At 36.1% G+C, this 14,186-nt stretch overlaps 1 pseudogene; it reads right to left on the bottom strand.

Moving 5' to 3' along the window:
• Positions 1 to 5,711: 5,711 nt before the first annotated feature.
• LOC149241469 (3-ketoacyl-CoA synthase 11 pseudogene) lies at positions 5,712 to 7,101 on the bottom strand (annotated as a pseudogene).
• Positions 7,102 to 14,186: the final 7,085 nt, after the last annotated feature.

The following is a 14,186-nucleotide window of genomic DNA, read 5'->3' as shown; positions in this document are numbered from 1 at the left end:
TGATTGAATCAAACAATGATTCATTCTCTTTCCAATTTTATGGTATTAGTCTTAATTTAGCTCGTGAGTTAGGATTTCTTTATCACAATTTGCTAGTATCTCATCAATTTATGAGCATTTCTATTGAAAATTTTAGGAATGAGAAATTAACTTGATCAAGGCACCCATTTACTTTATTGTTTGTGTGTTCACTTTACAACAAGAGTGATTTACTTTACTTCCTATGTGTTTGCTTTTCGACATAGTGATTTGCTTTCTTGTCTATGTGATTACCTAACTAACAAAGAGTGATATACATTTTTGTAGGAGTGTTGTAGTAGTCTTTCAATTCCTGCTAGTGTGAAGTGTGACATTTCAATTCCTACAAGGGTGAAGTGTGATATTTCGATTCCTAGAAGTGTGAACCTTTCATTTGCTGCAAGTGTGGTTTAGTGACTTGAGAAAGAGTATTAACACCCAACTCTATCATACTTAATTAGTACTACAAACTAATCAACACTTAAAAAATTGTGTTTGGATATATAGTGCATGACAATTCACATGTTTGATACAAGGAAAATTTTAAGGATGTAAAATTTTCTTGAAGTTTAAAAACATTGGCGAATCTCACTAATCCTTAATATGCAAACTATAAAAAGTTTATTGATATATTTGTAAAATTATTCAAATTTATAATGATTTTATATATAGTCTCTATATAATGTTGACGATTTTTAAGGTAAAATAATTTTATATTCTAAAATTTGGGTGAAATGTCTTTTATAAAATTGGAAATTGACGAATCGTTTTTGTGGAAAAATCATGGAAAATTAGCTCATTGGGCGAACATTAGCCCCGAAAATTTTCCATGGTTCCATATGAACATTAGATTGACAACTAAAAGTACAACTTCTCAACTATCCACTAAGTAATTAAGAAGTAATTGAAAGACTCATCAAACATATTTCTTAATTTAGAATGGAGCTAATCAAAGGATCCAACAAAACGATTTTTGTCTAATTGATGCCTCTCTTGGACTACCATATTTACATACAAGTCTCTTTCCTAATTCTTTCAAAGTGTGATATCTCATTGGAAAAGCCCCAACCTTACAAGAAAGAGATTAGTGATTCTACACAATTATACCTAGATATTATAGTTTACTTTTAGGAAAATAATGTTAATTTTGATTTAAGCTAGTGGTAAGTAATTTATTTTGTAGATTATCTTATATATTGTATATAAAGAGCAAAGGAATATTATCTCACGAGAAATATAAAAAAAAATGCATTAAAACCAAAAACTTTTAATATGTTGTAAATAGAAATTTGAGAAAAATATGGCACTAGGAGAAAGAAACTACTGTATACAAAAGCAAAAGAGACATGATATGGCCTTTACATTTAGTTGAATTTTCCAAACGGTACTTGAAATCAACTTCATTTCTCATGTGATGAATATAAGAAGATGGGAATAATAACATGTAATTTTAATTCGTACAATAACATTAACACTATACCATTCATCTTAATTTTCATGTATTTTTTAAAGTGGTCTTTTTAATGGTACTTTCTAATTTAAAATATCAAATTAATTTAAAACATATCAAACTTATTTAAAATTTTCAGTAAATCAACCTAAATCCATTTTAACTCAAAATTAATCAGTTTATGATAGATTTTTCGGCGAAAATCACATGAGAAACCATTTGTCGACGCCTTTCGAACCAACCAGTGTGGCGTTTCGAACCAACTTGTCATGACGATGAATCACACTGGTTAGTTCAAAACGCGTCGACAAATGATTTCTCATGTGATTTTCACCGAAAAATCTATCATAAACTTGTTATGGATCACAGAAGCCTCAACTCTACAATCAAAATTAATCAACACAATTAAATCTCAACCAAACCCTTGAATAAATCTTTATTTAAATTTTAATTTAAAAAACCTTTAATCTATCTTATAACTTGATAAAATTAAATTTAAAATAAATCTAAACTAAAATTTAATAAATACAAATTTCATACTTAATAAATCTAACTAATTTATTATAAAGAAATAAAAAACCAATCTTGGAGAATTATCCAAAACTAATCAAACTTAAAATTTAATTACATGGAAGGTGTCCCTTTTTTAAATTGGCCAGACTAGGCATTTGTTTACCCATTTCATCTCTGTTTAACACTTGGTTGTCTATTGATTTGCCCATTAAGTAACATCTGCTCATAATTTGATTAGAATTCATCTACTCAAAATTTGATTAGAATCCTTATTGTCATCGCCACCAATTGTGAACTCTGCCAGGTAAAGGATTTTCATGGGAGTCGTCTAACAAGGCCGAAGAATTGCCCAACGACCAAAAGTCGTTGGAATTCAGAAAATCTTGTAAAAGTGGTGTTTGAATCGTGTTTTTGATGGTGAAAATAGATTCAGCACCATCAAAAAAATCTAGGACACCTAAAATTTTAAAATTTAACAACTTGGATTTAGAAAAATCCTTGTCAAATTTTCTCTAAATATAACCGGAATTTCCATAACTTTCAAAGCAACTCTTTAGGGTTGTTAGACTAAGCAATTTTCATGTGCCATATTCCCACGGACGGTATTCAAGGCAGATATGTTCAAAGAGTGCGAGTCCAGGCTCGCGAAACTACTGGAACTCTGCTCGCGCGCGACGAACTGTGTCTTTGGGCGGCCATATAATAGCTCCCTGAGCGACGGTTGGTTCCACATGTATACATACATGCTGGAGATCATATTTCACGAGAGGATGAAACAATACAGATGCCTCACTCCAGACCCTGCCATGGCCGACGCCGTGTTTGTGCCCTACTACGCTGGCCTCGACGCTCTCAGATATCTATATCCACAAGCGGACAGTGTGCCCGAGTACTCGCACGGTGTGGGAGTCATGTCGTGGCTGAGAGAGAGGGACGAGTGGAAGCAGTGTGGAGGGAAAGATCATTTCATGGCGATGGGTGACAGGAGCTAGGACTTCGGTGTCAATGAGCACTGGGGAACCGTTTTGTTGGAGGTCCCTAGTGTTCCTAACATGACGTTGTTGATGATCGACAAGGACAGGCACCCGTGGCAGCCCAACCAGCAGGCCATCACGTATCCAAATTCATTTTATCCATCGGGGATCCAGGTGGTCTCAGCTTTTCGCCTTAACAAGAGCCGACCCTTCTATATACGCTGCAATTTTTAATTTGTAAATTAATAAATTATCAATATTATAAATGGATACACTATTTTTTTTATATATAAATAAAAAAATTAATAAAAAGTTTAATATCTAAAACAATAAATTAAATAATTAATTATTTTGCAGTTAAATTATAATAAAAAATAATAATTATATATATAGAATGAAAGTTAATTATTATTAAAATTATATAATATTATTGAAGATAATATTAGTGTTAATGATCAAGAATATTGATTTTTTTAATATTATTTAGATTGAAATTATTTTTGGTTCTGAAATAAAACCCATAAGTGTTATAATTGGATAATATTTAATTTTCTTAATGTGAAGAAAATGTAAAGAAATAAGGATGATGATGGTTCTCCTCATTGTTAATTGACAACTTAACGATGATATGCTTTTCTATTTTCAAAGGAAAAAATAAACAGAGTAAGTTTCTTCTTAAGCATGAGGTTAAAGTGCAATTAGATATAGTATTTGATTTCATGCATAGGACTAAAGAGGGATGCTACTTGAAAGCACATGATCCCATTGTTATTGCCTTAAGAATGACAAGGAAGGACAAATTGTCTTTTAGTTTTGGAATAAGATCAAACATTATGTTTGATTAACTAAAATCTAATCTTCCTTAAACAAAAGATAAAAAAATAGATTAATATAATCCAAAATCTAAAAGCACACGACAATAACCAATCTACCCTATATAAATTATGGTAAGAAGTGGGAATGTATGGAGTGACTTTCTTTCTCTGTGTGGATTTAACTTTGCCTCCATGGCCCCATGAGTCAAAGTAAGGTGGTATTTGGAGAAATTGTGAAATTATGGTTGACCATGTAGAACATCCAACTATGTTTGAGCATGGTTAATAATGTTACCAATGATGACCATGGCCAAGTATCGTTTAACCAAGTTCATCGTGGTTGATCATATTGTCTATAATTGTAAGGTGGTATTTGGAGAAATTGTGAAACTATGGTTGACCATGTAGAACATCCAACTATGTTTGAGCATGGTTTATAATGTTACCCATGATGACGTGGTCGATCAAGTTGTCTATAATTGATAATGGATGAACATGTTTACCATGCCTAACATGTTGTCTATGGTTGACCACAGTTGATAAAATACATTATGTATGGCCATGGTGACCATGGTTGATAAAATACCTTATTTATGGCTATGGTGACCATGGTTAACTAATTCAACTTTAACGTCTTCTTTCCATAAGAGTTTCATTAATTTAACATACAAGACCGCATCTGACCCAATCGACATCGAGATAACATCCACTTTGGCATCTAACACATTCTCGAAGGTAAAGAGCACGTCAGAGATCACACAACCAGATACCCAACAAACCTTGTAGATTGCCATACCTGCTTTGGGTGTCATCGAGATACCCAACAAACCTTGTAGATTGCAATACGTACTTTCGGTGTCATTCCTTTGGAGATTCCGCGTGTACTCCATCATGTTGGCTACATCAATGAAATAGCCTGCGAAGATGGAGGCGATTTGCATGCCATGGCCTTGTGAGCCCCACACTGAACAACTTTCCACTATTTTGTTTAGGGGGCCAAGCATGGCTTCATAGCCTTTGTAGAAACATCGTGCTCCAACTAAACTTAATAATAAACAATGTGAAAATGATAGTATGTGAAAATGTGAAAATATTAATTATTATTTGAAATTCTATATTTAAAATTAAACATGGTGTAAGATTTAGAGTTTTTTTATTACAAATTTTGTGTGCATGTAAAGTTTTAGTAAAAATGAATATTTGTTTATCATCACTGTATTGAATGTAATTAAATTTATTTAGTTATTTGTATTTTATAAATAAAAATTATGATTATTTGTATTATTAAATTTTTTTTTGGAAGTACGTAGTTGATTTCGAATTCTAAAATTTAATTATGAGCTTAATTTTAGCTTTATTCCTGGGGAGATGATCTTCCCAAATATTATATTCCTTCAGTGTATCTTTACATCTTTTGAACAATTGCTAGTAATTATAAACTTCAAACTTAATAAATCTAACTAATTTATTATAAACAAATAATAAACCAATCTCACGAAATTATCCAAAACTAATCAAAATTTGCAAATAAATCACAACTTCTGGTAATTTGATATTGGATTAATTCACAATGAAGTTGTATAATTTATACGTTACTCATTACAAAAATAAAAAGTAAAAGTATACCTTGAGCAGTCTATTACGAATAAGCAAAGTACAAATATTACCCAATTGTTTATGGTCCTCTAAAAATTCAGCAAAGGCGTATTTTTATAACTTGGTTGGAACAAATTTGCTCATCAAGGCTTTTTATTGAAAATGCACGACCAAAGACCGATGGAAAAATTACATAAATAATAAATCAGTTTGCAGTTTGCAATATGATTTACTGTTTTACCTTCAATTCTTGATCTCCTCGAAATCTCGGATTGCTACTGGGTACTGATCAATACGGTCCAACCACGAACTTTTAGAGGGCATTTTGACAGTCCTCGGAGCTTTCTAAATCGCGTTGTTGCACTTGAATCCCGAGTCAAAAGCTACCTCCCATATTATGTCACCTTTCTTGATTCTCTCCTTGGCTTCAAGGTATGCAAGCTCATACCAAAGCGTTATGCTGGATGTATTGCCAAACCTGTGAAGAGTCATCAGAGAAGGCTCCATGTTCATGTCGCTAAAATATATATTCTTCTGTAGTGCATCAAGCACAACTTGACCTCCAGCGTGCATACAAAAATGCCGAACTACCAATTTGAAGTCAGGGATGTAGGGTTTCATGTTCATTCTCATAATCTTGTGACAAAAAAGGAAGCCAGCAAGAGAATTTGTTCTGAGAAGGGAAGAACCAAGGGACCCAAAGTTGTTATATTCACTTTGAGTGCATGGCCTGCAACTTCCATGAGTTCTTTGGATAGGGTGAGGGTCTTTTTATTGTCACCATCCTCCTATTGAAAGACGCACTTGTAAGTTTTTCCATCTGATCCTATATGAGTTCTAACCATGTGGAACAACTCGTATTTTTCTCTTCTTCTATCTTTCTTCTTGTTGGATAGAAGAATAGTTGCACCCCCATGCGAAACAAGCAATTGGGTAGGAGCATTGATCTGTTGGTGCCATGGTACCAATTTAATGTAATGTTTTCAGTGCTCACAACTAGTGCATATGAACTCCCATGCAATTTCAACATATTTTTGGCCACATCCACCGCTATGCTCCCTGCACTGCACCCTATTCCTCCCAGGGTGAAGCTCGAAATGTTTTCTCTCATCTTGCAATGGTCGACAATCATGGCAAAAAGAGATGGAGTTGAATTAAACAAGCTGCAAGCTGCAGTTCACAACTAGGATACTAATATCTTTTCGCCTAATTTTCCATTTCTCAAAGACCTCATCCAGGGCTCCAAACATCACCATATCTGCTTCAGCATGAGCTTCCTTCGGGAATCCAAAACAGCTTCCGGAAAGTACGTGCATTCTCCAAGTCCATATTTCTCTAATATTTTCTTCTGAAACCTCAAGCTTCCATCATCCAATAGCCCAAATTTCTTAGTGTTCCATGAAATACTCTTTGGTTGCCCGAAATTCCTCAGAGGGCTTATCAGGGAAAATCTACCAATTTCTGAAATGCTTATGTCATGACTCACATGTGTAAGATTAGACGGTACACTGAAATGTAGGTTCTGAAGTACAATACATGGTCTAGGGTTCTCAGATCTAAGCTCACCTTTCAATAAGAGTTGAAAATTTCACAGATTCTTTGATTTCTTCAATTCAATCTGGATCCACGAAACCCAGTCAGTATCGTAGACGCCTGTAATAGACAAATTGTACCTCGCAACACAACGTTGCAATTCACTTATGAGAGAAACTTCGTCCTTATACGACAATGCCATGATTTAAAAATACGGTTTCCTAGAGAGAATTTTACACATCACATTCCAAAGGTCCCTCGGCTTAGTGGACTGAAAACTCGAGCCCGAAAATATAAATTTGATGATACCCAACACTACTAGACGCCGAGTACACACAACCAAATTCAAAATAGAATGGGCTAGAAAACTGAAAATATAAAAAATTGGATGGGAAAATTCAAATCTTGGATCCATCATGCGCACAGTAGATCATCGGTGATCGACATAAGCCATGGATGATGAATACGAATACGTACAAAAACATCAACTCATTTCCTGTTAATTGGAAACTGTTCGCCAGAAAAATTATGTACACGAGTTGACAACCAAAGCTAATGTGAGAGTCCTCCTCCCAAAAGTGTACTTAAAATGTATTAATTGCTCTATAGCGTTGGAAATATTGGTTGCCATCTTTGATATGTTTGCATCAGGTTCAAGTCGAGTACTAAATTATGTTGAACTTGAATATGAAGAACCCCAACCTTTTGCCAGGTGGGCATTGTCTGCCACAGACCCTTCACAAGTCTATAGTGATTTGTCTATGTTTCATTTAAGAACCTCAACTAGAATAAGTATTAAAGAGTCTGTTAGTTAGATACAGGAAAATGCCGACTGTATCCAGACTATTTCTCTGTTGAATCCTAAAGAATTACAGGGCGAAGCAAAGAGGTTGAAAACAAACTATTTGCACTTAGGATGCATTAGGGTAGGAATCAATCCTTTGATCCATAAAGGATTACAAACTTTTGTGCTAGCCACTGTAAGAGATCTCATGCACAATAAGTACACAGATTCCTTAATCGGCGGAATTGTTGCACCTTTGTCTGACGGACCAGTCTACTTTGACTGTTTTCCAAATTTCTCTGTATATACTTTTGATGAAACCATAAGTGAGATCCTCCAGCTCCAAATACAGACTAATGGTTTCGATATGAAGAAAAAGAGAAATAACTTAGGTATCCAGGTCAAAGCTTGTTTCAGACATACTAATACCCTTTGGCCAGCCATCCGCCATGCACCCAGCCGTGAATCAAAGTCCAGTACAGTCGTTCTCACAGATGCCAAAAACCAGAAAGTTGAGCATATGACCATCAAATGGGAACACCTGACTTTTCCAGAACACTGGGTTGTTAATAATCCTAAGCCATTAATGCCAAGAAATATTACCTCTGCAAATATCATAGAAAATCCAAACTCTGTTGTTATTTCTTTTCCTCGCAGATCCACCATTGACCGCAGAAGAATAGAAGCTGCCTGTAAATCATCTAAATATTACAGAGATCCTTGTACAGTAGATACTGCTTGTTCTACTTCGTCTTTTTGTAAACATACTTCTTTGGTTGATATAGCTCAACTTGTAAATTATTCTTCTCTGGAAGTTAAATGCCTAGAATGTCAAGAGTTGGTAAATCTGCTTACCTTAGCTGAATCCAATATCCATTCAAACCATAATCCTAGATCTGGTATTGCACCTCCATCCACATCTATCAGTCCTTGCCCAAATCCTAAATGTGTTGATATTCCTTTTCCTCATGAGCAAGATCCAGACCATGTGCTCATGATCCGTGAAATTGTCACACTAGAAGATGAAAATCCAAGGATGACAGAGATGATGTGCCAAATGAGACCAGCCAAGCCCAGATATGGTTTGGGATACCTTGAACAGGCTAATGGCCTGATTCCAGAATGCAGATTTCGTTCTGTTCCTTCTGACTGCAAAAAGCCTGCAGTAATGGAAATGCACAAATTCTATTCTCTCATGGATGGATGCCTGAAGACAGAGATTAGTGCAGCATGGATGAAAGCCATGCTAAATTGGGATTTGTACACTAATCCTCAAGCTGATGAATTTGATCAGACATATACTCCCCATGAAAAGAAAGAGTTGTCAGAGGCCTGGAAAAGATATATGGACACCACTAATACTTGGATATCTTTCTATTCCTGGAAGGATAACATTTGTCCATTACATGTTCTGACTGGATCCTCCAGTACCTCTAAACATGCCTGGACTGCACTAGATGGGTCTACAGTTGAAACACCTACGACTTTTCCTCCTTATAAAGGGATTGTCTTAGGAGAAAATCAAAATGCAGCCAAGGCTATTCCTTTAGTCCAGAAAGACAATAATGCTCTAGGCATTGATGGAAGAATTCAAAAAGCTAGTGAACAGCTTAACTGGACAAATACTGCAATAAAAGGCTTGGAAATGAATGTTGCAAAATCTACCGAAGTCAAGGAACATTTTGATATTGTGGAAGTATCTCTTAATGCTGTAAATAAATGTTTGAACAATTTACAGTTTGATTCAAGTTTAATTTCTTCTTATACAAGAGAATCTTTGACAAAATTAGATGGAGTTGAAGAAAAATTAGTTGATCATCTAGATTCAACTAAAAATCTTATTACTGGTTTAAAAGAAAAAGTTGACAAAATGAGTCAGTCAAAAATAGAGAAACCAGTCCCAAACTCCTTTTTAGTCAAAAGAAGTATCCAGATTCAAGACCCTGTTAAAAATATCAACAGGTTTCCTTTACTCTTTCCTAAAGAAGTAGCCTCTTCTTCAGAAGCAGAGCATACAGACAGAATAACCATTGCATCCTTATTCAAGGAAACAAATGAAGAGGAAGAAAAGGGAAAGAAACAAGAAACACAAATTCTCCCTATCTATGAACCTCTGGAGCATAGGTTCACTAGATATTCAACACCAGACCTTGAGGGCAAAGGCAAGCTTCCTGAAGCTCACACCTTTTTTCCAGACTCTCATCGAGAATGGAATATAGATAACATGAGTGTTGGTCAGATCCAACAGATGATAGATCTAATGTATACAGAATACAAACTCATGTGTCTTAGAGGCAAAAGTGAAATAGATGCTTGCAGAACTATTATCCAATGTTTTACAGGGACACTCCTCAGGTGGTGGGAGACAGAATCCTCTCCTAAGCTCATTGAAACAATGGAAGCTGAAGTTCTTAAAGATGAGAAAGGAGATATAATTCATAATCCAGATGGCACAGTCATCAGCAATATGATTGGCGCACTTACATCAATGATTCTTGAACATTGGTGTGGAAGTGAAACTGAGATTGCTGATAAAAATGAAGTTATTTTGATGAACTTAAAGTGCCATAAGATGTCCCAATATGATGACTTTCATAGAGACTGGATGCAGAGGATCTATGAAGTCAAAGACTCTAAGAACCTGTTATGGAAACAGGTATATCTTGCTGCCCTGCCATCAAGATTTGTTGATTATATCAGAATGCAGGAAATATTTCAACTTCCTTTTGAGTCTTATACATGGGGTGAGATATATTCTCACATTACAAAACTTTGATCAGCCTTTGTACAAGTTCAAAAGTAAATAAATCTTTGGAGAAACTCTCCAAATTGCCAGACAAAAAGTCCATCTGCAGCAAGTATGGACTTACAGTTGATGATCCTTTGGTTAAAAGAAGAAAATCCAAGAAGAGAGCCAGAAGAGAATTCAAAGAAATCTTCTATAAAAATAGAAGAAATTATCCAAAGGATAAGAAAAGAATTCCAAAACCACCAAGAGGTGAAACCTCCCAAAGAAGAAAGGGGTATTATAAATATGTTCCAAAAACCCATTACTATCACCCCTCTAACATCCACCTGCACACTTCTAAGCAGGATAAATGGAACAAACTCACTTGTTGGCTATGCGGCCAAAATGGCCACACATCCTCTAGATGTCCCCAAGGAGAAGAGTCGAAGTTAAACAGAGGCAAAAGATCTCAAGAGATTGCCGGAAAAGCCAAGCAAGTGAAACAAGAAAGAAGAGAACCAATGCTTTGCATGAAATGTGGTTCTCGGGCACACCGCACAGAGCAGTGTCAAAATCTTGTTATTAGGGAATGTGCCCAATAGCACCAAATAGAAGAATCTTCATATGATTCTTTTAGTACTTCTCACATAGAGCAATGTTCAGATTCCAGTTCTTCTAATTGCTTATGTTCTGACCCAGAAGAATGTGCTTGTCATGTTCAATATGAATCTGATTCTGCATATTTCAGTGATTCCAGCGAAGAAGAACCAGAGAGGCCCAAGCCTCAGAAAGAAAAAGTCCTCATGGCTGCTACAAAAGAAGACGAACTGAAAATCCTATCACACATCAGAACCATGGAGGAAGGAGACATGAAGAATCGCCTGATTGAAGCATTTACATATCAACTCAAATCCAAAGCTTCAAAAGAATCAGGAAAAAAGCCCCTATTCATTGATGCATCTTATCAAAGGAATACAAAATCATTTCAGAGGCATCATCAGAAGCCTGGACAAGTGAGATCACTCACTTTGGGGGAGGTAAACAGAGAAATTCATTATCTCAAGACAAAAATTTCTCAGATAAAAATTCAAATTGAAGAACTCCAAAAAGGCAAAAAGGTGGCAGGAGATGAAAGCCAGCCATGGGATACTGCTCAATATAGTAGTAATCAAGAAATTCAAATTGCTGAAGGGGTGAAGGATCCAAGTTTTGGATTCAAAGACATGAGATTATTTACAATCTCCTATCAGCAACACCATGTCAAGGTGAATATCTGCATCAAAGGGCAAATATTCAAGATGACTGCACTTCTTGACTCAGGAGTAGATATTAATATCCTCAATATGAAAAATATTCCAGCCAAATACTGGACCACTGAAAAAGGGACAGTTGTTGGTTTAGGCAATAAAAGGTTGCAATATGAAGTATCAGAAGCTTCAGTGTGTTTTGACACTCACTGTGTCTATCTAAAATTTGCAGTAGTTGATATACCAGTAGATTGCATACTGGGAAATGTTTTCCTAGCAGCAGTAGAACCACATGGGTCCCTCAGGCTCAAAGGTGGGAAAGCTGGATATTTTATCTCTGTCCCTACATCAAAGGGAACCAGAAAGAAAATTGAGCTTCCTTATATTTCACATCCCAGAATTTCCACAATGGTCCAAACAGCACAAAATCTGGATAAAGCTGAAGCTCGGTTATCAGATCTGAAAGATCTAAAATCTACTCTGCGAGTAGAAGAACAGCTCAAAATGCCACAGATTAAAAGAAAGATTGAAGAGCTGAAGAAAGAAATTGAAGAGGATTGTTGCTCAGAAGAGCCAAATGCTTTCTGGCACCGAAAGCAGCACACTGTTGGGCTCCCTTACAAGGAAGGATACACAGGCAAACCTTGTAAGAGCCGAGCCATCCCAATGAGCAAAGAATACAGAGATCTTTGCCAAAATGAAATCCAACAGCTCCTGAATAAAAGGTTGATCAGAGAATCTGACAGTCCCTGGAACTGCTATGGGTTCTATGTAAACAAGCGAGCTGAACAAATCAGAGGTATTCCCAGACTGGTCATAAATTATAAACCTCTGAATACAGTCCTAGCTGATGATACTTATCCAATTCCCCATAAAGGTGATCTAATCAGGCGGATAGCAGGAGCCAAAGTCTTCTCCAAGTTTGATTTAAAAGCAGGATTTTGGCAAGTGGCCATTACTGAAGAAGACAAGTTCAAGACCGCTTTCAGTATACCAGCCGGACATTACGAATGGAATGTCATGCCTTTTGGACTGAAAAATGCTCCATCAAAATTTCAGAAGGTAATGGACAATATTTTTAGACCATATTTTGATTGGTTGATTGTATACATTGATGATGTGTTAATATTCTCAAGGACTATTCAAGACCATTTTAAACATGTCCGTATATTCAAGAATCTGGTCAAGCATAATGGTCTTGTGCTTAGCAAAAAGAAGATAGAGGTTTTTCAAACCACTATCAAATTCCTAGGCCATACAATCTGTAATGGGTAGATTTCGCTGCAACATCATGCATTAGAATTTGCAGATAAATTCTCGGATGTAATCACAGAAAGAAACCAACTGCAGAGGTTCTTAGGTTGCTTAAATTATGTCAGCAATTTCTATCAAGACTGCGCCAGTGACAAAAAGATACTAAATCAGAGGCTAAAGAAGAATCCTCCTGAATGGAGTCTAGTGCATACAGCAGTAGTCAAGAACATTAAAGCCAAGGTAAAATCTTTACCTATTTTATATGTTGCTGATGATCTTGCACCCAAAATTGTTGAATCTGATGCAAGCAACATTGGATGGGGTGGAATTCTTAAGCAAAATATTGGAAAGACAGAACAAGTAGTACAATTTGCTTTAGGTGTGTGGAATCCAGCCGAGCTGAACTACTCCACTATTGAAAAAGAGGTGAAAGCAGCATGGAACTGCATCAGCAAGTTCGAGGTCTATCTTATCAATAAACCCTTCCTTCTGAGAACTGATGCATCTGCTCTGCAGAAAGTCCTAACAAAGGATATTAAGAAAGCCGGAGAAGCTAAGTTTGCCAGATGGCAAGCTTTATTTGCAAATTTTGATTTTCAGGTAGAGCACATTAAAGGAAAAGATAACAATCTGCCTGATTTCTTAAGCAGAGAATACATAGAAGAGAAAGATCATGTCATGATGATCATCACTGAGTGGGACCAGCAGCAGAAACAAGAAGTCTTAAGGACTATCCCAGATGACCAAGACTGGGAAACATACAAAAACAATTGGAGACCCACATGGCAGCTGCGAAACACAAAAGTCCTAGATGCTAATTTGCAGCCCCACATTGACATCTAGCACTTTGTACCTGAAAGAAAAGTGTACCCTAAGGGTCGCAAGTGGATCCATGACATGATATACGATAAAGCTAAAAGAGATGCTGGGATTGCACATCAAGCCCTCGAACAAAACTTTCATGATATGGCTGGCATTTGGTGCCATCGAGGATGCAGTACAGGCATCTATGAAAAATACTTTTGTATTTATCAGACCAGGGATCTTTGGAATGAGCAAGGTCATTGGCTGGTCCAACCATGTGCAAGATGGCCCAGAAATGATCCCAAGATCATTTTTCCTGACATTGTCTATGATTTTGCAGGTTATAAAAGATTATGGTGGGATTTCCTTAATGTCAACAACAAAGAAGAGACTCATTATACAAAGTTGAAATTCAGCACATTAGCAGCTTCCCAGAGAAATCAGTGGTGCCAGTGGTTTCGAGATTGGTG

Source organism: Pinus tabuliformis, chromosome 8 (assembly GCF_031772625.1).
Source record: "Pinus tabuliformis cultivar Carrire ecotype Pingquan chromosome 8, CPIR1, whole genome shotgun sequence".
Lineage (NCBI taxonomy): Eukaryota > Viridiplantae > Streptophyta > Pinopsida > Pinales > Pinaceae > Pinus > Pinus tabuliformis.
The sequence above is the reverse complement of the archived record's forward strand: the minus strand, read 5'-3'. Positions and strand labels throughout refer to the sequence as shown.